This window comes from Strix uralensis, chromosome 6 (assembly GCF_047716275.1).
Source record: "Strix uralensis isolate ZFMK-TIS-50842 chromosome 6, bStrUra1, whole genome shotgun sequence".
Taxonomy (NCBI): Eukaryota; Metazoa; Chordata; class Aves; order Strigiformes; family Strigidae; genus Strix; species Strix uralensis.
Genome location: NC_133977.1, coordinates 8,316,445 through 8,343,653, shown reverse-complemented (window position 1 = coordinate 8,343,653; position 27,209 = coordinate 8,316,445). Strand labels below are relative to the sequence as shown.

Below are 27,209 nucleotides of genomic sequence, written 5' to 3'. Positions count from 1 at the left end.
GAAAAGGATGAAGATGTCACATGACACTGGAGGATGTAATTCTTCCCCCTCTCCCCCCAGGTGATATGGGGAGATCCTAGTAGGGAGACACACCCACTCACCTGCCTGTTGTGTCGTGCACCACTTTTATTCCTGCTCCATCAGTGCATGTGACTGGCTGGAAGTAAGAGAGAAGTGGCAGAGCTTTCAAAAGGTGGTGGAAGTTTTCATCACCGTGACAAGAAAATAGCAAACAAAGGGAGAGGTTAAAGACCTCTTACATCGATCCTCTCTCTAGAAAAAATCTCCGCTTAGGCCCATATGCTGTTTTACACAATTTCCAAGAACTAGAGTATACACAGCACTAATCAATGATGCAAACTGTTTAACATTCATGAGACTAATATTTGCATGCAGTTTCACCTAGGAGCTTTAGATCTTTGACCATTGTGGTCAAGAGTATATAAAGAAACAACAAAAAGTTGATTGCTATCCTGTAGGGAAAACAAAACAGTTAAACCTACTAAACTGCAACTATTCGATTTTGCAATATAACTGTATTTCTAGTATTTAGAAAACTGATTCAATGGAAAGTACATCTGGTTTTCTATGAGCCCATCCTTGTAAAGTTTCATAAATGACGTAATTCTTTTTATTTTCTGAGTCACTGTGCTGGTTTTGTGGCATATTTGCCATGAAGTAGAAGTTCAGAAGAGTGCTGCAACATGTCACGAGAAAAAATAAGAAGACTGGAAAAAGGGAAAGGAAGTAAATACTTTAAACATATACAAAGTTGAAGGCCTAAGGGCCTGATTGGTTTCCTGATGTAAGTGTGCAAACAAAAGCCTTCAGCTTAACGGCTTATATGGAACTGTGAGCTACCATTCCGTCACCCACTGCTGAAATGTTGGCCCCTTTTGCTGCACAGTTTATTAAAAGAAAGAAGGTAAATCTGCGCTCTGGATGGCCACTGGACAGGTTCCAGGCCTACAGTAAACCATGGCTGATGGTAAACAAAAGACAGCTGAAAACAACCCAGAAGACGAGATTTCGTATTTCATCAGAAAGCTCAATAAGAGTCTAAACTCACTGGTGACTTAGAAACAGAGAGGATGCAAAAAAGGAAAAACAAACAGAAAATCTAACTAAATCTAGACCATCTCAGCTCTATGGAAATGAGACTGTTTTTGAAATGCCTCCAGTCTCTCATGCACAGGGTAAATTATTTATTGAATCATATCCACTTAAGATTAGTTTATTTGTCAAGACCCAGCACAATAAATTCTTAGCAGTTCTAGATTAACTGTCCATATGTTGTAATGTTGTACTGTTTGGTATCAGCTGATATTTATTTGTTCAGGAGCCTACCAATACTTTTTAGGGCTGTTAATAACACCTAATTAACTTTACCTCCATACATTATTTATGCAGTCTAGGGGAAAAAATGTAGGACCTCCAAAAGACTATTCATAGCAAGAACTTCGTTTAGCATTTTGGATTGCCTACTGGAATGTCCTCTCTTTATTAGTCATATGGTAAACTGAGGGAAACTATTTTTCTAATTTAAACATTTGAGTTAGTTGCCAAATGGCAAGAAATATAAATATCCCCATTTTTCTTCTTTTAAATACTTCCCTCAGGATCTCATTTGATCTTGGGGGTGATGTACTATTTTAAAAGTAGCAGGATTAAGCCTTTAGCAAAAAAAGCAAGCAAAATTACAGAAAGAATATGAGAAGGAATAAAAAATGGAGCTGGAAAATAATTTAGCCATTTTTTTATGTTTGCATTTCAAGCACTTATTTATATCTAATTAAATCAGAACATTTGGTTGTATTTTCTATCAAGACATTGATTTTTTTCACCTGCCCTCTCTGAAATGATCAATTTGAAACAAATTTTTTAGACTGTAACAAAAAATGTGTATTTCATCCTGAAATCATCTTCAATTTAAAATAGAAGTCAGTGAGGGTAGCTGCAGTATAAAACAATCCACTTTAAAGATAGCAATTTGTGCCTTTTTAATTCACCTGGTTGAAAAATTTAGAAATGTTTGAACTTACTTGGTTCTTGTCATTTCTGAGATTCAGAAATAACTAAGCCTCACCTCAGGTCTCTTCCAGTCCATTTCTTCATTATTTCTTGTAGCTTTTCCAGTTTCTGATTTTCTACCTAGAATTGTATTTTCATTAATAGATATGACATAAAGTGAAGGTTTAAATAAAGTAAGTGTAGATAGCAAGCACAAATTTTTAACAACAAGGGTAACTGACCATTCAAACAAGCTCAAATAAACTGTGGAGTATTCATCTTTATTTTCAAAGCAATGTTAGAAGATGTGTGTTACGAGAATAGTAACAATTAAAAAAAAAAAAAAAACAGAATTAGGTTGCCCAACCTCAGTTAGAGTGTTTGATACTTCTAACACAGAGATATCAGGGTAAACATAGAAGCTTATGCTAAAATAATCCATATGCATAGAAGCCTATCTAAGATGATCAATATGTCTTGTCCATCTCTACAGATAACTTGATATTTTAAGGTCATCAGAGCAAATGCCTCAGTCATACTGAACTGCTGAAGATTACAGTTTGCAATGCAAGATCCAGCATTGCCTTCTACATTAGCAAAACACATATATTATTTAAATGTAAGTATATTTATATGTTAAGTGTTATCCACACTACTGTTCCGTAGCTTTAACCTCATGTTTGCAAATCATGACTGGCAGAGTTCATAATCCTAAAATCACCAAGAACCATGAAGCCTTGCAGTAGACTAACAGGGCAAGACATTGGCATAGAAAATACTGCAGCATTGTTCCACAAATAATAAACCATGCAAAAGAATTTAAAAGTTAAACTATATATTTTTGAGCTTTTCTAGGGCTTAGATAAAAAGTGAGCCAGCAGAGCAGAATCTTAGCTGGCATGAAGCCAGATGGTGCCCCAATTTCCTTAAGGAGACATCAGTGTCTAGTTTGTTGTATCTATTCTCAAAAGAATAAAAAGAGGACAAATATTAAACCCTATTAAAGTAACCCAAATGGACCCCGTAAGTGATAAAGTGGTTGATGAAACAGCATAGTGTTCCTTCCATATGCTAATTTGCAGCATAAACGTCTGTTCACTCCCCTCTTTTCTAACCAGGACTAGTATTCTTTGTGACTGAAGAGAGTGCACAGAGCAGAAGAGTAGTCCTGGAAACAGCAATTTAATCGCCGACTCAACTACAATTTAGCTAAACAAATGCAGTCTTCAAATTCAGTTATCAATGGGAGGAAAAAATGTGGTTTTTTGAACAATGAACAATTATTGAAAGGTCTAGAAAAAATCAGGTATATTCTTACCATGGAAATGCCCCCTTACTTCCTTTAAGTGCTTCTCACTCATCTCTACAGAGAAGATGCTTACATTGGACTAGAGATTGATGAAATCTCTTTCATGAGAGATATTTTAATTACTTTATATAACATATTTATATTTTCAAATATTAGCCAGTTTCATATAACTAAACTTTTCATAAAACATTCATTGCATTTATATTTATAATGGAGATCAAGAGAAAGTAGGAAGCGGAAAGAAACACGAGAGGTCCATGGAAAGGGAAAAATTTGGCATCAGTCTGATACAAGTAAATGTAAGAAGAATAAAGGTTATTTTAGACGTCTGATATCTGGCCCAGTAATGTGTAAAATCAGGAGAGCAAAGCTGCTTTTAGAAGGGCGTACGGTTGTTTCTTTAGACATGAATAGCTCCGTGTGCAAAACAGTGGTTAACAGGGCGTATAATTTAAAAATCCAGCTTCCACAACAGATGGCTTTATTTACCATGTTTAGAAACTTTACATGGGGGAATCTTCCACTGGAAGCACAGTTGTGTGTGCTGCAAAATAATCAGATCTGGGTCAAAAATCAGACTGCCCTAACACTTGGTGCCAATGTTCATGTAAGATTGTCACAATCTGTCCAAAACAGAAAATGATCCAAATAATTAGTCGTATTTAGTGTGTGATGTTTTCCCTCCTAAAATAATGGTGCCTATGTCTCAAGTGGAACATCTGTAAGGGAACAGGTTTCCAGTGTTGCTTTTTTCCCCTTGGTACAGTGTGTGCAGTGTGTCTTTTGTAACACCCTTTCTTGCCATAATGACCTATAACCATTCAATCTGTCAGCCTTATGATAAACTCTGGGAAATACAAAGCTGTGTAAAAATCATGGTGTGCTGAAGAGTGAAGAGTGGCTTCTGAATGGAAACACTGAAGAGCAGCTCTAGGAGACACTAGAAAGAAACACTGTATTACAGCACAGTAAAACACTACTTGATCCCCTTTAAATTTCTTAAATTTAAAGTTTATGGATCCTGAGGGTTTGTTTTTCTCAAATTTGCTTAATATTGAAATTAAGGTCATTGACCAGTTCCAGAGTGTGATTTGCTATTAATAGTAGTAGGACCAAATATCCATAGTGGTTCAGTCATAAACTTGTCCTAAACTGTATTTTCCTGTTGTGTGCTTCAGAGGAACACATTAGTACAACAAAACTGCACGGGTCTTACTTCTCAGGCAGATCTTCAAACTGTGGAGCCAGAACAGAAAAACAACAGAACTGGTAGATAAAAGCACAGACAGAATTGGGATGTTCTTCCACATTACTAGTTTCTAAACTAGCAAACAGTCATTAACCCAGAACTGTTACTAAATTTAAGTAGGAATGAACCAAACAAGAGTTTTATCAGTTCACTAACATAACAAATTGTTTAAGGAAAGTAAAAAGAAGATAAAATAAGTGATACTGGCACTCATCTAAAAACTCATTGTTAGTGTACAAGAAACTGAAAAAAAAGGCTGCTCAATGGTGTTGCCTGTTTTAAGCTAGAAAAATTGCTTGGTTTATATAGGCATTCACAGAACAGCATAATTAGGATCTTGGAGGTCTTCAGAAAAAGAAATGAGGACAACTTTAAATGCTTTTTTTAAGAGTAAGTGTATGTTGCAAGGGCTGGCAGGCTGATTAATGTTACTTTGGGGTTTGTGGCTTGATTAGCTGTAAATTTATGTTGCTGCGACAACACTGAGGGCCAGGGTTTTTATTATAATTTGTTTCAAATTGTGGCATTAATTTCTGTGTTTGATTCTTTCATTTTTCTCATACCAAAAGTTTGTTGACTCGCTGATTTTTACACCGTTGACTGTTCAAGCTGTGTCTGACTCCACTGAACAAGTCTGATATCTTGGCTCTGTTAAACCAAGAGGCAAACTGACTTTTCAGTGAGAGAAGGATTTCATGTGTTCACAGCAGATGTTGTAAGTTGCCTCGAGGGCAGTCTCACAAAAAAAACCAGGAGAATATTACAAAGTCTACTGTTTCTAACATGCATATCAATAGGCTGGAAGCTTATCCGGGTTTGAATGTGCTGTGGAGGTATTTTGCAACATATCAATGTCAAAAGTTGCTAGTTCAACACTTTCCACAATGATTTCCAGAGAAAGAGATCTAGAAGCCAGGAAAATATATGGGTTAAGTGCAACTTGTGTGTCCTTTGACATCAGCCAACTCCTTTGAAGTGTTTATTTAGAGAAGCCGTCTCTTTACTCCATACTTCAAGCATAACTTCTTGTTAATAGGCAGCTAAAACACTCTGATGGTGATAGAATTTTGAGATAAGATATTTGATAACAGTTCTAAAACAGAATAGTCCTTTTCTTCTTTAATTTTGGGTAACCATGTATAGCCTAGATTTATTTTTAGGAAGACTTGGGGGCCATCAACAAAAAATAATTTTCTTATGTGGAAATTTTTTTTTTAAAAAGCGGGTCTGTTTCTAGAAGGGCAGACAGCCCAATTAATGGATATTATGGCAAAAATACTTTGTATTTGCCTCCATCAAAATGATGGATGAAATTGGGAAGGAAGGGAAAGAAAAGAAAGAAGGGGACACTATTTTGTCATGTCTCTAACAATACCATGCTTTTTGAATTTGAAATTTTTCCTGACAGCAATATTGTCTCTTCAAGGATGTGAAGTTACTTAAATTGTTCCTGGATGTGGTTTTTCTATTAATACTGCTTGCAAGCGGATTTCCTACTGAGTTTGATTCTGTGTCTTTCGTCAGCCACATCTGCCAGCTGTGTGAAAGCATATGTGCAAGATTAGTGACATTGAGGAAAGGCGATAAACTGACACCACATTAATTCTCCATGGCCAAGCTCTAGGTATGGTGTACAGTGGAGCAGTGACCCTTCTCCTGTCAGTGATCTCTCTGAAGGGCGAGCTGCTAGGCAGCGAGAGCTTAGCACTGCACCTGTAAAGTCTGAAAAACCTCTGCACATCTGGGTTGGCAATAATAAACTAAGGCACAAGGACGGCACAGATGAGTTGAAATTTCTGATTTATGGGCTGTGGTAGGAGTTAAAGCACCAGCAAGTAAAACGCGAATTTAGTTTGTTGAAAAAATTAATCGATGTGACTGTGAAAGTAGTCACAGAAAGGAACGTATTCTGACCCTCGTGAAGCCCATTGTTTTTGGTCAGAGAATTAATCAACACCACCTACCAGGCCTTCCAGAAAGTTACTAGATACTGAACATTGCAACAGTGATATAAAATTTATACTAGATCCTAGGAAAAGCAAGAGAGATTGTTTTCATGAGTTCTGTATCAAAAGCAAAAGCCTGCTCTTGATTTCCTGGGTCTTTTTTTGATAATTATTAACAATTAATAAATAAGAGGTTCGGTATTATCTCATTAATAGTTTTTTCAAAAGTACATTGGCTTGTGCCATGTATACATGGACATAAAAATTCAGAAGATATTTTGGTGACTTAAAATCATTAAGCTAACATCTGAAAAAGTTCTATGGGAGGTGTTTGATGGTTTGAAATGTGCTGATAGTGATGGGTAACTACTTCAGGTACTGGGCCTTCTAGAGCGAATTATCAGTCTCTCAGAGAAGTCACGGTTAGCAGAAGGTGAGCGTGGAAAGTCAAGTCCCCACGGACGAGTTCAGCCCTCCTTCTCAGTGGAATTACAGCCGCCCGTGGGGGAGCAGGAAGTCCTGTCCTACCTGCTGGGACTTTGGAGAACAGCATGTTGCCTTTCTGTGACCTGGCACTGATCTGGTAGACATCAAAAAGGGCAGATATTTTTGGGTTGATATGGTTCATCCTACCAGCAACAAACACCTAAGGCAAAAAAACCTGAGTTGGCTGTGTGTTGAACGGATGTGACACCGAACATATCTGCCTGTAATTAGGAAGGTATATACACCGACAGTTGGGTTTTTTTTAGTTTAACACATCATTAACAAGACACAAGCTTTGATTTGAAAGAAAAAGCGAGAAGACAAACTTAAACATTAAAATTGGTTTCAATCATTTAAGTTACATAGTTCTCACTCCAGAAGCTTTGATCATGTATAATCCTGTTGAAAGGCTGAATTGTAATCAGCCTCACATACATTATGTTGCAATGCTGTGGCACTAGTGCATGACAGAATTTTATTTTCCATTAGTTCATTCTTTGCTGGAAATATAAACACTCTATATGCTTAATAGTCCAAAAAATGAATGTTATTGCTTTTTTAAATTGCCTGTTAATGAGAATTTTGCTTGCTATTAAAAAATCTGAGTGCCTTAGGACCATCTTTCGAATGCTGACATACCTATTTTCAACACCAACAGTGTTGAACAATCAAAACAAAATCATCTCAGACACTGCTTTTAGTAAAAGCAACCATGTTTTTTAACTGATCAAAATGGATGTTTACAGCATCTGTGGAACCAGGACTGATTTTGAAATGGCTTTTCACTGAACTATGAACAATTTCCTATCTAGTCCAGTGCAGCAGTGATGGCTGTGCAAACACATTTGTGGAACAAAGACAGTTATTTTCTAAGGAAAAAGCCCACTGTTCTAAAAAGACTGTTTTTAAGTAGAGAAAAAAAAAGATGGTAGGAAAGGTTGCATTGACCTGAGTCATAGAATCCATGCAAATACTCAAGAAAGAGTGAAAGGTCCAAATAGCACTTTGCTTTCTCTTCTGAGCTTGAGCAGGGTCTGATTTTCTGTAGCACCCACAGACCTCAGTTAAAATTAAAGACAGCTGTCCTTTCTAAAAATCAGGACCGCACATCGTAACTCTTATCACAGACCCGTTGAAACAGCACGCTTGCATTGCCTAACAGCCCATATTGATAGGAGAGAGACCGTCAGTGGAAGCAAAACGAAGTGAACAATTGGAAAACTTCCAGCAGATTGTATGCCCTGTTAGTGTTGAAACAAAGAGCTTCACTCAACAGTCAGAATTGAGTATAACTGTTAAGCAGGGATTATTTATTTGCAGCGCTGGGCAGCACTGGGGATCGCTCCATCACAAGTGCCACATCTGCGCTTGGCAATAGCAAGGGCGTCTTGGAAAAGCAGAAGGTCTCTCCTCCTTGTCCTCCCACGCCAGGTCACCTCCACGCAGTCGCAGTGGAGGAGTTCGGGATGCCATTGGGACATGAGGACACCCAGCTGGCTGCCACCAGAGCTGCCCCTCGTGTGTAGAGTTCTGCTGTGGAGAGGCTGGGGCGAGGATCTGCATTACACGGTATCGGTCTGAGGCGTTCACCATGTTGAAAAAAAACAAGAACTTGTTCACAAGAGCAGAAGTCAAAGCATTTGAATAGAGTGGACATGTTCTTGCTACTAGCATTGTCCAGGGAACCCCACCAAGAAATACCAGCAGGTTAGAGTAAATGCCATGTCGTTTTGCCCACAGTTTAATTGCACGGAGCGTGAGCCAGAAGTTCTCTTCATTTGGCACTAGATGTAGCATTTCATCAGTAACTCTAAGAAAAAAGTTGAAGTACAGAAGTTCCTAGTAACAGGTACATGTCCGTTTTATGCTATGCTGGGTCAATAGCTTACAATTTGTCATTCAAATCAACTAAGCTCCATATACATCTTGTATCCAGGCTTCTCAGATGCCAGTCATCTCCAAGATCAAGACGATCAGAAACAGTTTGCACAGATGGTCTTGCAAACACCAGATCAATCTCAACACCATCAAACTCAAACTTGACAACTGGTACATACGCATCTTCAACTGCCTTTAGTGTGTACTCTAAGCCAGTAAGATCCAAATGTAAATATTTTGCCACCAACATTAGCTACTGCTGTAGGGGGAAGATTCTTGCTCTCACCAAGTTCTGAAATCCATTCGTTGACTAAGTTATTCAGTTTACCAAGAACAACCAGCCTGTGATTCAGCTCTTCCCCATCTTTCAATACCCCAGATGGCTTCATTGCTTCAACTAGCTTCTGAGTATGGATGCAGTCTCATCTGTCCTATAGCTAGAGAGCTATAGACAGCCGTGGGTATTTTTGTAATTATTATGCTCTAATTCTATGTTAAGATGGAAAAATAGAAGTAGGAAGAGAAATTAAATTTAGAAAAAAGGAGTTTAGCTCCGCTCAGTTGTAAGTAAAAATATATTCACGTCACAAAACCTTTGATGGCAGCAGGTGTAGTACCTGATAGAAAGGTGTCTGTGCTGGACAACTTGGAAGGGAAGTCATGGGCCGTGTGGGTCTGATCAATGATTTGAGATGACATACTTCCAAAGTGATTACTTCTGTTTCTAGTTGAAGCATCTCAACAGGCAGGTATCTAATACTGGTTTGGCCCATGCAGTATTACATTTTGTCTCCAGTGCTGTCAATCTGACATGCATCATAACTAGTTAATTGTGATGAGGGAGGCGGGGGGAGAGTGAGAGATAAAAAAAATCTCATGCATTTATCACTTGATAATGCATTTTAGTTCTATGGCAGCATATTGGGATACTTTTTTTTCCAACCATTCGCATTTATTTTGTAACAAGTCTTTCTTTTCTTAAATCAATACTGGGAAAAAGAAAGAAATTAAACATTTTTTTAAACTCACTTATCTTCATTGAAAAAAGGCACTCATTTTGAGAAAAAAAATAATTCTGCAGGCAAATGTATCATCTACTTTCCTTCTATGAAAACCTGCTGAAGGTATTGTACATAGCTAACCAGAGTGCTTACAAGAAAGGAGTATTTTTTAAAATAATTTGTTTACTCCTGTTCCCATGATTCTGGCTTGGTTGTTTGTCTGAAAGAAGAAGCTAAGAAAAGAAAAGTGATATTAAAGAAAACACCATTTTCATTATTATTATTATTATTTATACTGAAAACAGAAAATAAATTTAAAATAATGCAGCATAAAACTATGTTGCTGTTTTAAAAAAAGTTCACTGAAGCTGCATTTGTAATAATACATCCTGGGTTTTTGCACAGCCAGTGAAGTTCTATATGAACCATCTAATAATGTACATATTGGAGATGTCCAGGTATAATTTAGAAAACCATATATTCCCAGCACACCACTGAGAATAGGGTAAAGAAATACTTTCTTTCATGGTTTAATGTCCAGCATTTCTGCTTGTATGAACTGTGCACTGCTGCATTATGTATAAAAATATACTTTTTCTCTACAAGCAATCACAGCAGAACACATACAGGGTGCAAATCTTAACTGTACATAAATAGTCCCAGAAAGGCTTGCTACTGCAGCTGTATTTTCTGATATTCAAAAATACATTCTCATGCTCTTTTGTTAGATCTCTAATTTCATCATGCACCTAAAAAATATGTGACAAGGAACAAAGCCAGCTCCTAATGCATTAGGAAACCCATACATGAACATGGAATTAATGGCTCAGCAAGTCACTAGAAAGGTGTCCAGTTACTAACACTCCATGTGTCATACCAGTATTTGGTACCAAGCCATGTGTATCAGGCATGAATTGTAACTTCAGAATAACCTTCTTTACTACACCACTTAATATTTTGACCTCGGTACCACAAGGTTAGTTCAAAAACTGAATCAAAAATTAAAACAGTTCAATCCAAAACAAATATATTTGATCCATTTTCCTTGCTTAAGCAAAAAGGTCATTTGCACACAAAATATTTTGGTTGATCTGGAACAAAACAGACTGCTCTCAAAGTGTAAGATTAGATTTCACAAAATAGCAGGAGGAGAAACCACTACCACCTCTTTCATCATTTGATAGCTCACACTATAAATCTTCAGTCTCATCTCCTACAAGATGTGAAACTACTTGTCTAAATTTCCAGGCATTGTAGCTAAAAGGCACTCTGGGATGAGGATGATGAAGGAACTAGGCGGAAGAAGGGCTCTTAAGCTCTTCTGTAGTAATTGATGAACTTGCTGTGAAGAGTTCAGTGCATTTGCCAGGACGAGCGGAGCAGATGCTGGCTGGGCTCAGCTGCCAGCTGAGTGAACAGGTTACTGTCCCTGATAGCTGTAACCCTTTGCACGCTGCCAGTGCACACAAGTGGCCCAGTGCCACTGCAAGATGGGGACTCCCCAGGCCCCCGTTCTGAACCCCTGCCTGGTACATAGCACCCCCCAAAATGCAGAAAGGGCAAAACAATGTCCTGTCAGACATGGGGTGCCTATAGCTTATGACCCTAAGAGGTGTGCTTGAGCTCTGCTGTGAATCAAGCCAAGAATTACTTTCTTTCAGTGGAAAACTGTTGTTTTGTACATTGTACTATCATGACCACAAATTGATGTATGATATAAACTGCAGACATCAAGTAGGGAAGATAAGCCCTGTATGAAAAGAGTTTACAATTACTTTGCTCGTCTGCTATACTGGTGTCTGGAATAAAGATGAAGTACCAAATATAAAAGACTTAGAGTCTGAAAGAATGAGGAGGAATATGTCTCCCTGGTAGCTGGCGCCCTGTTTCTAAGGGTAAGGAAATGGAAAACTGTCTGCTGAATTCTGTTGTTTTAACCTGGTTGTCTAATAGCATCCTGTAGCACTGTAAAGTGGTACAGATGTTAATAAACTGGAACCCCAGATTAGCAATATGTGCAGTATGAGGAGAGGCTATACAAATTGAAACTATGATGTCTTAAAATGATCTGAGGAGGAAGGCAGTGGTGTAATTATAATACTTACATTTTTTAATAGAATAAATGAGGTCAATTCAAGTTGCTATGTTCACAGCAAAAAAAAAAAAAAAGAAACATTCAATTGTTAATTAAATGAAAAACAAATTCAGAGCAGATATTTCTAAGTACTTTTTCATGTACAGAGTTATGGTGAAATAGTAGCCTTACCACAGAAAAAAATTAGTAGCTCATTCAAGAAAGAACTAAAAAGAAAACACACAAATAATAGACTATAGAAGGAACCTGGATGTATTTTTTCAGATGCTTGAATTACAGCCATTTAAAAAATGCTTTTCCAGATCTCGCTCTGCCCTCGTTTCCATAAATCAATGACAAATATTCTGGCAGAAATAAGGCTATATTGCACACTTGCCTCAGAAAACATAGGTAAAACATGTCTCCTCAGCCACACAAATCCAGGCTCTCTGTATACCGGCTCTAATACAAGCCTGTGAAAGCAGATGTTTTTTTCAAGCATTCCTGTTTATTTTACATGAATTTGTATAATGCCATTAATGTCCACTTATATAGGTTTAGAAGCCTAGATATAGTCTTCTGCAGGAGCGATGGCAGTTTCCATGAGAACAGTGTAATTTTCAGTACAGAAGAAAGAACAAATCAGTGCTTTAATAACAGAGTAGATATTGAGATTAAACGCAGCGGGTTAGCAAAACCTGCTTGGATTTCAAAAGGACAGTGCAAGAACTGAGATTTTAAGAGTAGAGTGGACTTTCTCCGACTTCCTTACTGTCCCTGAGTCAAGCATCAGAAAACATTCCCTTTGGCTCACATACCCTACTTTTGTACATTAACTACCCAACAGAAACACTAAACATATTCAGCAAATACTGAACATCAAGCACTGTTTAACAACTGTTCTTCAGCTTTACCTAACACTAGGTCAGCCTCGACCATGCAATTAGGCCATGTAAGAAAGGAAGCGATGCCAATGGCATCTGCTTTACATAACTCACTTCAGATCTTTCCCAAGGTCAAGAACTTTTGTCAGTCATACTTCACAGAAGGGACAGTGCTTCTTCTTCCAAGAGTTTGGGTCCTATAGTCCAGACAGGTAATTAATACTTTAGATACTTTAGAATTGCTTCTGTCATTGTCAGCCTTCTATATCATACCCAACCCTGCTGAAATACAGAGAATTTTCAAAGGACAGCTAACTCCCTAGAGTCCTTCTCTGAAAAGGAGCCCTCTTTCCCAAGATTAGTGATGATATTCTGACATGCAGGATACTTGGCATACACATAGTGCGTATATTAGTATCAATGCCAAAAGAAAAATTCAAACTATTCATTTGAAAATTAAGTTCTTAAACTTTCCAATTTTCCCTCAGCAATACAAGCCAAAATGTTCTGTTGCCGGAAGGAGATCAAGAGCAGAATTGTGATTTCTTTATTTTATTCCTCTAAACAATTACTATCTGACAAGTTTTAAAAGTCATTTTAAACAGAACCTGAATACCCAAAGGCACAGCTGTATTACTGTGCCAGAGAGCTCTGCTCAGGCCGTGCCCTTGTATACAACTAACTAGACTGTTTTGGCAGCTCTCATGTCAGCAAAAAGTGAGTATTTCTTCAGTATATGATTGATACCAGGTTCAAAAAGTTTCACCATAGCATGACTGCTGTGGAGTCTCCATCTTTGGAGATACTCAAAAGCTATCTGGACATGGTCCTGGGCAGCCAGCTCTAGGTGGCCCTGCTTGAGCAGGGGGGTTGGACAAGATGACCTCCAGAGGTCCCTCCCAGCCTCAATCGTTCTGTGATCTGGTAAAGGCCCACAGTATAATTATTAAAGACTTAATAAGCTCTAGTAGGCTACATGAAGTACTTTCTACTGGAATTTTCCTCTACAGGTTGTATGTTTCTTCATTTATCAGGCCTTAACCTGTGTCTGTCTTCTCCATTTGAATCTCCATTATTACATCTGGGCTGTCTGCAAGGCACATTTGGGTTGTATGAATGAAACTATTCAGCAGATAGAGACCATTTCAAATTTAAGGTTCCCCATATGGAGCTTGGTACCTTGACTCCTTGAGTGCTGATTTTTAAAGATTTTAAAGTAATTAGTCTGATGGATATTATTCTGCAAGTTTCTTTGTGATAATTTTTCTGTGTGTGTTTTCCCCTTTATTTACTATATTTTATTGAAAGTTGCTAAGAACAGCAGGAAGCCAAAAAAGTATAAAGGTCCAGTGGTACTTTCACATGCAATTACATGTAGGAGCTGATTATCTGACCCTTAAATTAAATCTTTTTCTAGCTCTCCAGAAGAATCAAAAAAACTCCGCTTTGCCTACCAAAGCAACTTGGTGAACAAGGATTTCCAAAACAATTAAGATTTGATAAAAAATAATCTAAATTAATATAACCATCAACTATGCAAAGTCTGTATCCTGATTCTCTATATGAATACCTGCTAATTAAAGATGAAACGTTTATAACATGGCTTTGAAGTAGGCATCAGAAACATAGTTTGCTTTCTCAGCAATCCCTCAAGAACACATAATGTCCACATTTGCTGTTGTACCTGTCAAATGTGCCGTACGTATGAGCCCCTCACTTTTGATTGACTTCATCGTGATGCATTGCAGGAATGCAATGCAGTGTGCCCTTTCTGATATGGTATGGCAGAGCCACCATCAGTTCAACACATCTCGAACAAGTAGCTTTTGAAAAGAGGAAAGCGGACATGCGGGCCAAAGGAAAGCCACACACTAGCTGTGATTCTTTCCAGGGTCAAAAATGTTTCTGTTCAGATGAAAACTGAAACACTGGCACTGTTTTCTTGCCCTGAAGTAACTGATTGTATCTAAACCACATTACACAGTCCTACAGGAATTGGAAGGGTGAAAGCAGGAGGCAACTTCAAGAAAAAAAAAAAAAAAAGGATTTAGAATTTTTAGGGGAGAGTTTATCACTTTGTTCTACACCATTAATTATACATATCATGCATTTGATCTGACAGTTTTACAGTTCTTTGTATCTTTAGTGAATCCTTTCCCTGGGAGGGAGGAAAGAGAAAATTAAAAATTTGCCAGGGTTAAAACTCAGGAGGAGAACTCCCTTGTCAGGATAATTATTTTTTTAATGTCTATACAGTTGCTGATCACAATTTGCAAAGCAAAAATTTGTGTCTAAAACTAGGATCCTAACCTCACACTTCAGAAACTTAAATAAGAAGCTTGGTGTAATGCCGGGCAGCTAATAATCCCAGAAACGCCAGAGAACTGCTGAATGCCATGCAGTTTGAAAAATCAAGCCAGCAAACTGCATATTACATTTTCAGGTTTTCATGAAGATAGAGTTGTTGAAAAGTCTCTGATTAATTGGAGAATAGAGCTGTGGTTATCTTACAAGAGGAAAAGAAAAATGTATAATTTAGATTTAGGTGCTAAAATTGAGATCTAGGAAAACTTTCTTCCCACCTAACTCTCAATCTAAGTTTTGAAACTTCACCTGTAAAATGGTAACAACAGCTTTTCCTACCTTTTCTGCTAAACTCAGGTCTCCAAAGACCCCATTCCCTTACTATGTTTCTGAATTTTATATGCCCAGATGCAGCTTCAGTAGGTACCAGAATAATACAACACCATACTAGGGAACATAGACTGGTGCTAAATGCCTACTTCTTTTCAAACCTCATTACTAGAAGAAGAATCCATCTTAGTTCATCATCTCCTTAGCCCTCCCTCTCCCCTGCTCTGCAGTCTGTTGGCTTCTCAGCCCTCGGAGCCTGACGTGTAGGTTTCCCCAGGCAGTACATTATACTGCCTTCTTCCACCTACACAGTAAGTGAAATAATGTGGCTCCATGGTTTTGGTGGAAGCGTGGCTATGAGCTTTGGTTCCTTTGTTTGTTTTAGGACCTTAAAACTGAGGAGAATTTAACATAAGGACCTGGCTGAGCACCTTCCTAGTGCATCACAGAAAGGTCCTGTCTCAGCGAGCTTTGAGCTTATTGATTTATGGGAGAGATTTTGGGCTTCTTAACTCACCTCCCAGACATATGGTCTATTAATAGGAAGCTTGACGATCAGCAGGCTCCTGCCCTATACTTTGATTTAAGTATATGTCCCTCGTCCGTGCTCCACCTGTACTGAAGAACAGCGCGGGAGCTGCCGAGCACCGCTGCCAAACTCCTGGTTTGTGGAGCACACGAGTTAGCACAGGCAGCAGTCACTCCTAATAAGAATTTGCACTTCTTCCGTGCACCTTGAAGCCTCGTTTTTGAAGCATCTAGCATCAACCTTCTGTAGTTGACCCTTGCTGTATTTAACAAGTACCTTTTGTTTCAGCAGTTTCTCTGCTAATCTCACGCTTGTGTGAAATTGTTGTTGACGAGGTGAGACCCTTTGTGGCGCTGACTGCTGCAGAGGACCTGTAGCTTAAATGAAAATGACAGCGCTTCAGCAAGGCCTAACGTAAATTCTTTGACAGAATATAGATTCACAGGGAGAAGTAATCCATGCTGCTGTCATAAAACGTTGCTTTTTTCAAATGTCAGTACCATATGGCACCACCGTGAATAGAGCAATTGCTAGCACCATCTACCGGTAAACGCGCTGAAGTGAAAAACCAGAGGGGTTTTTATTTCCATAGAGTGGATCTCAAAGGAGAAAAAAAAAAAAAAAAAAGTATATGATCACCTTTCAGATGTGCACTAGTCCGTGCCACACTAAAGACAACTCTCCAGTCGCATTGGTAGGGAAGGAGCCTGCAGAATGAACCTGATGTTTGTAAAGCCTATTTGTTTCCTCCAGCCCACGGATGATACTTTACTTTTCAGTTCTGCCTCGCAGTAAGAGAAAGCATGGCTGTTCTGCTCTCCTCACCTCTTTTCCTCTTACTGGGAAATCTGCATTAGGATGTGGTGCAACAGGAGAATAGCAAGAGCATCACATCTGAGTGCTAGAAATACCGAGTCCTGACAGAGGACTTGGCTATCTGAGAGGCATTCAGGATAGATGTAGCTGTGTCAACATTACAAAGGAACTGGGAATTATAAAAGAATTTTTTTTTTTAAAAAGGCTGTGCTGTAGTACTATGATTCACTGTAAGTCTGATCCAAATATTATCAAATAGGAACACCTTATTTTACTCTGTTGGGAATTAAAGCAAGCGCTCGGCAAAGTGTATTGACAGGGATGTTTGATACTTCATAAAAAAATTTCTGATTTAACTGTAAAACTGTCTTCCCTCAGAGGGATGGTGGTGTAGTTGACTTAGATATATTAAGCACAGCCTCCTGGGTTTTTTGAGCTTGGACATTATTTGAGTCAAAAGGAACATGCAGATAAATAGCATCTTCATTTAAGAAATCACAGTGTATTCCCCCATTTTTCATTGATACTGATTGAAAGATAATTCTGGGTCTTGGATTAGGTTCTAACATCAGAAGAATAGATTAACACTGTCATATTCAATCAATTTTGGTTGTGTTCTCTGCATAAATCAAGTCCAGAAGAGGTCTTAGCTAAGACATTTAATTCTGATCCTTTCACCTGACAGTAAAAACAGAGCCAGATCGAGATGATTTTATGCTCATTTATAGATTATCACAGGGGATCATAAAGAAATCCACCAACACCTATGTCAGAATCAGGATGAAATATTCAGACTCACAATGAGGCAAATCAGGAAATGCAGAAGTCCCAAGGCCCTTGCCCCACATTTCTTCCTAAACAGTGCAAGGGTCATATCCACTCTAACGTACAGGACAAATGACAGCCTGAATCTGGTCTTCTGCCTAAACGTGAAGATGTCTGAAAACCAGTGACTCTCCTGAAGACACTATCTTGTTTGAGGCAGTGGTCAGCAACTTTCAAGCTTCCAAACAATGATGCTGATTCATTACCACTTAAATCTTCACAATTTCCTGCCATCCTTTACCGGATAGAGGGCAGAAACTACAGCTAAATGCCAAAAAGCAAGAACTGGTACAAACATGATGTAACACAGTAAAGTCCTGAGCCAAGATCTGTTGAACCAGCCAAATTGCATCCCAGTGAACTATTTGAAACCATAAAACCATCAGTTCTGAGAAGCTGTACTCTACATCAGTGCCCAACACCAAATACTGCCAAGAAGTCTTACTGTATTTCACTTTAAGTAACCCAGACATTCAGGAAGCTTCCTCAGACAGCATGGACCCCCTCTTAGTATTTCCATCAGCTGAGAGCCCAGCTGTGCTCCCACAATTCATTGCTTTCACTACTTAAGAGATTATGATACTTTGAAGAAATTTTAACCAAAAAGTGGTGATCCAGTCCATGGTTCTGTACAGTCTCAAGAAACAGCCCCTTGAATCCTCCTTGTGCTTCATTCAGGGGAGAATTCTCCTTTTCTTCCCTCAGGTGATATGATGTCTGTTGAAGAAACTCACCTTTCAGATGACAGTTGTAACAGCTGTTGGTTCAGGACTTGTGATAAAACGACCACTCAGATGTGGGATCATCAAAATTCCCATTGTTTGTTTTACATGCGAAGCATGTATCTGGGTCATTGTCCTAAAACATATATGGACTCCTAACTGCTGAGATCCAAATGTCAACAAGATCCAGGCTTACGTTTGGAGAGTTCACCAGTAAAATAAACTGCTACAGAGCTTGTGTTGTGAAGTGCATCCACTGCCTATGCCTTGCTCCCCGTTGTTCCACCAGCCCCTCTTCATTTGCCGATGGCTCTTGAACCTAGTCCTAACAGCTCTGTAACCAGTTTGTGTTTGGTCAGTGCTTCCACACACATGCAAAACAACCTTGCTCCATATCTGCCCCGGGATTACTCCTTTTTCCCTTCACTGAATATTGACAGACCTCTCTTCCAGGCTGCCCTCCCCTGGCATTCACTGGGGGCACTGCCTTTGTTTTAGGCCACAGCCACAGGGCTTATAGAAGAATTTTCATTTAAAAGAAAATTGTTCAACTTTGATGAACACATACAACTGACCTGTTTCTTCCCATGCAAGAGGGCGAAAGACCATCTCATGACAGTTCTGACTGTTCTCAAGTCCTCCAGGAAGTATCTAAGAAACAAGAAAACAAAAGGAAGTAAAATGGTTTGTTTGACCCGCTCTCCACCAAAATAATGCAATTTCTCTTATGTTTTGTAATTTATTTATACCAGAATTAAGGTTAGAAACCAAAGTAAATAATTCTGGCTTTTTCTCCTTTTTTCACTTCCTTTTACAATACCACTGCAAACAGTATTATTTCTTGGCAACACGTTACTTTTGCTTCAATCTTTTTGGCTTTTTACATGATCAAGTATTCCAAGTCATGTTGTTTCTCTGCATGAAAAAGCCTACATAGCCCAAATTTTGTATCTGATTTCTTCACTTATCCTTAAAAGCTAATTGGTTTGTTGTTTTTCTCCAAGTCCTACCTTAGGTTTTATTAATCTGTGACTGCAGGAGGAAAGTTTTGTGGTAAAAGTATAGGCATGGTTATAGACTTGATACTGTCACAATTATGTGACTTCCCTTACGTCATATTTCTGGGCCTGATTCTGACCATGTAAATCCTGTAAGATGCTGCAGGTATGAGATGTCTCCATTTCCTTCTCATTATTTTATGAAGACAATCAGCACATCATGGATTTAAGCTCTGTTGGTACCAACAGCTCCCAGCTGGGTGAGAGAACAGAACCAAGCTCTTTGTACTTGTATCTTCTTTAATAAAGTAAAGAAAATTGGGAGGCATTGAAAGCATCTAAATGCTTATAAATACATCAAAATTCAGGTCTCAAAGTCTTCTTTTCTAAGGTGACTTGGTCATTAGATGCCTAGTTACTACACCGCATCAGTAGGACTTACAAACACCTGAGAATTTTATGCAATATCTGTTTCTTCTGTTGCAGCAGTGCAGTGATGTTTATAAATTGCTCCAAGAGACTTAGATGAAAGGACTTGTAAATGTAGAATACATAATTAACTCTCATTAATTCATTTCATAAACTACCTCAATGATCCCCTCCTGATATCCTTCTTAAATTGCTGCTGCATCTGGATCTGTTTCCACTTACAGTTAGGATTAGTGTTAGACAAAGTGCAAATTTGAATAACCTGGCTATGAAAGGAAAAGAACAGGCTGTTCACAGGATTTTTATTTGTGTTATTATGTATTTTTGTATATCCTGTAAACATTAATAAGCAAAGAAATGTTGACTGTCTGTCTAGCTTCTTTCTGATTAATGAATTTGCTCATTTAAAGCTATAATCCTTTTTCCTTCAAACTCTGTTGCCTGAAATATTCATTAATTTTCCAACTAAAAAAATTCTTCAATTAACTCTTCTGCATCTTTATTGTTTCTTCAAGTATCTAAAGAGTGCTGGGTATTTACCAGAGAAGCAACTCCCATTTCAGAAATAGGAAATTCATATTTATTTACTATGAAGTAGAAATAGGTCATCTTAAAATTAACTGATTAAGTAAAACCAACAAAAATAGTACCATAGGATTCAAGCATGATTGATCGGTTGCAGCTGCTTTAAAAACATGTTCTTCTTCAAAACATGTTTTTTTCTTCAAGGAAAAAAACCCAAAATCTTGAGGGTAAGATTATCCCTTATTTGAAAATAGTCATCGTCGACGTCGAAAATAGTTCACTGGGTGTAATCAGTTTTCTTCATCTCACTAATGAATAAGTCAAATTCATTTCAGGGAGTTTCTCATAACGTGACACACTCTAGAAAGTTATTAATGTTTTGTGCTGTGCATATGGTGTTCATTTTGAACTACCTATATGCTGTTCGCAGCACTTTAAATGATTACATAGTAGGTATGTGTTTATATATAGTATGTAATCATCTCAAATGCTAGGATTGCAATATGAATAGGTAATAAGAAATAAACTTTTTTTGATTACATAGGTCTGATTAATTGTTTGAAATTTGGTAAATAAAAAAAGACTTAGTTAAAAAAACCTGAAAATGGGCTGTTACTATTTAAGGTTAATATATATTTTATGGGTTTCATGTGCATATTATAGCACTTCTTTGGGTTTTTAAAATTTTTTTATTCAATTTACTTTATTACTTTATTCATTGATTTCCCATAATAATGTTTGTGCTTATATACTGGCTTTCAGCTGAGGCTCATAAAGTACTTTACAAACATTAATATATTTTTCTCACCACTTTTATTTACATTGCCCTTCTAATGAAACTATCATAGACTAGCTGTATATAAATTACAGTGAGGTAGCAACAGAAGACAGAACATGCACAGAAAAAATCACTGGAATGAAAGTCCAAAATGGTACATCCTAGGTAGCTGTTCCAACTTCTAGTCTGCTCTCCCCAAAGAGAAGTAGGATTGTGGACTGAGCCAACTATACAGCGATCATGCAGACATTAGTCTAACCTGTTCTTAAAACTTTCCAATTATGGAGATTGTCTGAGGAGAGCACAGAATCTGTTCTCACACTGAACTACCCGTACTGTTAGAAACATTTTCTTAAGGTCTAATCTAAATCAGTTGCTTCGAGTTTAGCTCATTACTTCATGTCTCATTCACTTGGACATAGAGAAAAATTATTCCCTATCTTTGCAGCAGCATCTTCTGAATTTGAAGGCAATTACAATGTAGCACCTTTACCTTCTTTTCTCTTCAGATGAAATAACACTAGTTTATTAAATCTTCACTAGCACAGTCTTTCTTGTTGCCTTACACTTACCTTTCTCCAGTCTGATCCTTCATGAAGCGTAGTGTTGAAAACGGACATAGGATTTCACCAGGGTGCCTTCGCTTACCCTGCAAGGCATGTTTCTTCTTATGCACCCAATGGGTGCTTGTATTTTGCACAATAGCTTGACAGTGTTTAAGTACCTCCACTAGTGATGCTCAATAAGATCCCAGATCTTCTCTTGCAGATCTGATACTCAGCTTATTCTGAACTGGCTCAGCTAGTTATTGTTGTACAAGTTCAGCACCTCATATTTGTCCTTATTCAACCTTTATCAGACCATTTCTCTATATTATCAAGTTATTTTGAATTTTTTCTTATTTTTACAAGCCTGAAGGTATTGGTTTTGACAGACTTTTGTTGTTTCACACTTTCTTGGGTTCTTTCTGTTTTGGTTTGGGTTGGGGTTTTTTTCCTTAGAAATTATTTGATTGTTTCTTCAGTATTTTTTTTCTGGGAAGGCTGACTGGTCTGTAATTGCCCTGGTCCTCTTTTTTTTTTTCCTTTATAAAGATAAGGATTGCTTTTGCCCTTTTCCAGGGTCTAGGACTTAATAAATCCTCCGCACTTTCTCAAAGATAACCTTTAACGACTCCATTTGATTCACCTCATTCTTAGCTTCCCCAGTGAAGAGAGACCGAGTCCAGCCAATTTCAAAAATCAAACCTTGTTTAGTTCTTTCTGATGATTTCTTCTCCTACTGTAGCCCCAAATCCTGCCTTTCTGCCACCAGTAACATGCAGCTGATCTTCCTACTGACAGTTGGACTCTGATCCGTAAAAAAAAGTGTGGTATGAAGTACAATAGCTTTCTCAGTGGTACCTATCAATAAAATTGCTATCTAAAACAGTAGACCAGCCCTCTCCATCATCATTGAAATTCTCTGTATTCTTTCCTGGTGCGTCTTATTTTGTACCCTAATGAAAAGGCTGACTACTGCAATAACCAGGATAAACTCCTGCAGAATCCCACTTGATACATCCTTCTACTTTTATCTTACATTGTACAATATATCATTATTAAACCACTCTTATCAGCGTAAAGGGCTATTTGTAAGACAAAAAAACCTTTGGACATCTTCATATTCTGTCCAGTTCTTGTATGAGATTGTTACAGAAATATAGATTTGACAGGAGTCTCACAATCAGTTTCCATAAAGGGTTCTTTAACCACAGGCACTCACCACTTTCATTCTGCTTGACATTTAATAGATTTCACCTACGTGGTTACAATATATATATGGTGGTGATATAACGCTTGACATCAGAAGAGTTCAAAGCACTTTCCACATAGAACTTTTTAATAAGGCAAAAGTAAGTAAAGTGACTTTCCTGAGGTCGCCCAGCAAGTTATCGGCTGAGCCAAGAATGCAGTCCAGACCTCCCGAATCCCAGGCTAGTGCTCCATCATTATGCCATCCAGCCTCCATATTATTAATGCTCAGCCTAAATATATTCCTGTAGCAATTGATTTAATGCCATTAGCTTCAGACAGCTAATCCAAAGCTCCTTTAGTTATCCAGCCTCCATGGATTTGCTGGAACAAAGAACTTCAGGACTGATCCAGAAAATAACATTATAACTTTTTCTGGAGGCCTGGCTACCTTTTATAGTTGAAAAGTTATTTCAAAGGGAAACAATAACCTAATTGTAAATCCACTGAAAATCAAATAGAAAGATTACATTTTACTGAATATGTTTGTGATCGAGCCCACGATGTTTTCCTACATTTCTTTTTCAGACTATAACATTCAATAAAGATGTATGGCAGCAATTAACAGGATGAAGTGAAGATAATGATCACGATACATGAAAAGAGAATTAAGTAAAAAATCTTTAGGGTCTTAAAGAGATAATAAGAGTGGGTGGAAGTGGGAGCTGCAGAAAAATTACATTCATCCGCCACCTCTTGGGCACAAGAGCACATAAAGTTTCTGTGTGAATAATAGACCAGATTAGAACAACAAAAGGGAGATAAAGTATCATCACATAAAGATATGAAAAGGACTTCGGAGTGCCTAAATCCTTTGGGAATGCCTAGAAGGGTTCAGTTCAAAGACCTCTGAAGATGACAGAAAAGTTGGAGAGCTCAAAGAAAGTTACATATTCATTAATCATCTGCAAGAGAATGTAGGGGAATAGGGACAGTTAGAAAAATATGTGCTAAGATCAAGAGAAGGTACAGAAATCTTCATATCAAATAAACCACGTAGTCTTCTATGCTTTTAACTTTCATAATCCATCATGTTGAACTAGGTGGAAGAGCAGAAAGCAAATACACTTTTCAATCTAGTATTTCAGATCTGTATATAGATTTTCTTACCATGGAGAAATCCGGATGAGCAAGTTGTCATAGCTTTCAGAAAGCTCTGCTTATGCTCTGCATTCTCCAGGTTTGTATACCAAATAATGGAATAGTCTCTTCTTTCCAGTTATGCTGTATCTTTTCTTCATAGGACATTTGTTTTTCTTGTACAGTTAGACTTGGTAGTCTTTGAATCAAACCTTACTCTTTATAGTGCTTTTTAATTGCCATTGTATAACAATGTCAATTACTACGTTTTATGTCAATTAAATCTACTGTATCTTTTACAATTTAGAATAACTTATTTTTATTATCTTTGCTCCAATATGGATGTCACTGTTCTTTACAGCAAACCTAGTAATGTAATAGCTCCTGTTTTCCACAGCTGAATACATTGAGATGACTTGTGCTTCAAATACTCTAATGTATTTGATATATATAAGATAAAATATAAAATAAAAATATAAAACAAAATCAATGATTCAAAGAGAAAATTTAAAAACTGTAATAATGTAGAATGGAAAAATAATACTTTATAGTTCTAAGCAGAAATAGCCCTGAAGAAAAAAAAAATCAAATTTAATCCTACCAAAATTTTCAGCCTATTGATACCAGGTTTAATACAGGGATAGAGACAGGCTGAACATCTGAACTTTATTTTTTGTTCGGATTCAGCGTCCACCAACCATTTGTGATGTTTCTTGCAATTTTTCTGCAGTCTTTTAAAGGAAAAGAATACACAAACCTCTCCCAAAGGTTTTATAAATATAAACACAAAATACATTTATTTTTATTATTTTATTTATTATACTATTCCTTAGTTTTAGTATGTCCTAATAATGTCAGCCAGGTAAGAGATAAAATGTAAAAAAAGCCCCTAGTCCCAGTTCTGCAAACTTTAAGATTTTTTGTTACTGTTGCAATTCATTTTTAAAATATTTTTCAATAGTTCAGAAACTAAATTTTAAAATATTGCTATTCATTTGAATTTTCACAAACATTATAAACCGCAAATAAATGATGATACAGATGACATTGTTAATCCCATTTTCATCAGCTGGTTAATGTTAGCATATGAAGTTATGTCTTCAGAGTCTAAAATACTTTTTACCCTATTTAGTCCCATATCTGGCATCCTTTTCTCTCATTACCTCCTTCTGTGTGGAGGAAACCTTGAGAGGAAAACCCACCGTATTTTCATTGTGAGCTGAGCTCAGCTATGAACCCATTGCCTACCAAAAGCTTATCTTTTTTTAAAAAAAAGCTATTTATAATTTCAAATAGTAACCAAAGCACTTAAAACTTATTTAAGTCTGAACCATTCATCTATTGCGGGTTGGAATTAGATGATCTTTAGGTCCTTTCCATCCCAAACCATTCTATGATTCTATGATCTTTCACCTAAATAGTAACTCTTTTTTATTTGGCCATTACATCACTGGTTTAAATAATACTAATCTTAATTAATTTTAAGAAAAGCTATGCCACCAGATGATGTTTATGAGGCCAAGCATTGATGCAATGATCAGATCTATGCAGGTGGATTCTTGTTCACCTACACAGTGTTTTGATGGGCGTGAATGGAAGTTTGATCATTACTATTTCATTATTTAGAATTACTCAGTGGGTAGACAGGGTGCAATTGTGTTTCAAGCTCTGGGTTGAACCTTTACAAGAATTTTGTGTAACCTAGGAAATTGCTAGTACAAATGACTATTTCAGTCAGATGTTTTCCGATAATGCATTATGTCATCTGCATTTAAAAAAAAAAAATCAATGATTCAAAGAGAAAGTCTAAGAATTGCAATACTGTAGAATGGGGAGGGGGGGGGGGGGGGGGGGGGGGGGGGAAATCACACTTTATCAGTTCTGAAATAGTCCTGAACAAAAGGAAAACCATTCAATTTCATCCTACCGAATTTTCAGTGTATTGATATCAGATTTTTACATGGATATAGACTATTGTCCTTCACATATAGATTCAGTGTCCAGCGAGCATGATGCCTTATATCATCTGAATATATTATATACTTGGAAGAATAACTGGAGCTTTGAAATGGTACGTCTTAGAGATGGAATATTTAGAGAAGCAGCAGATTTAATTCAAAAAAATTCTCATTATGCTTTGTACAAGAACAGTGTAACTACCTATGTACCCAAGCTGAGATTTAAATATACTTTTATGTATGTAAGCATATATAAAGTATATACAAAAATATTTTTTACAAACTATATGCAAAAATATTTTAAATATACATTTCATGACGAAGCAGAAAAGAAAAGCCCACGACTCACAGTTAGACTGTTAGGCAGGTTTACATGCAAATCTCTCAAGTCATTCACAGGAGATTTTTATCTGTAGGCAGAAAGCAAACACCTCTTAATACAAATCCCATGTGATTGATCTCTCAGTGTCAGAACTCGAGCTCTGAATCTTCAGTAAATTGCTCATCCCACATATAATATGTTACTGTATATATATATATATATCTGCCATGAACACTGTTCGAATCCACTGCTGCTCATTTTATGTCAGACTGTTTATCACCTGCTGGTCTCAAATCACAGGAGCAGTCAAACATCTGCTTCATGCACTCATCTGCCAGGTCTGAACTTTGAGTACTTGAAGACAACCACTATAAATCTCACACACAGTAATTTGCAGCATTTTATCACCATCCACTAGTCACTGATCATATTGCAGCAGTCCACAGGCCTTCAAACCTTAATCCTTGCGATTTCTACTGGTACCCCATCAGCAGCCTAACCCACATCATCACCTACCTCAGCAGTATGTGGCTACATAAGCATGGCTTACGCCCCATCCAAGAAAACATAAAAATTTTAGGATACCTACTTTTTCCTTCCTAAAACTATATGGTATCCTCTAACTTTCTTCATGTTCCCTAGTTCTCTGTAGTTGTATTTTCTGAATCAGATTCCAATAAAAGCGTCAAATGAAATAGTTGTATCAGACTTGACAGTATGATTTCTAACCACTTGTTTTGTTTGCTTTGTCATTTTTCACCCTCAATAATGAGAAGCAAAAGCTAGGGAAGGTCACTTTTATTGCCTTTTCAGACAACAGTAGCTCAGCAACAGAGATCAAAACTTGGAAAAACAGCTGCAGTTCCTTGCACGCTAAAGTATATTGCCTGTGCTAAATTCTGATTATAGAGGGGGGTGCTCTTTTGTACTGGCTTTGTTCGTGCTGAGTTGCCGTCTTCTCTT

At 37.5% G+C, this 27,209-nt stretch overlaps 1 pseudogene; it reads right to left on the bottom strand.

Moving 5' to 3' along the window:
* Nucleotides 1-8,347: 8,347 nt before the first annotated feature.
* On the bottom strand, nucleotides 8,348-21,688 carry LOC141945030 (poly(A) polymerase gamma-like; annotated as a pseudogene).
* Nucleotides 21,689-27,209: the final 5,521 nt, after the last annotated feature.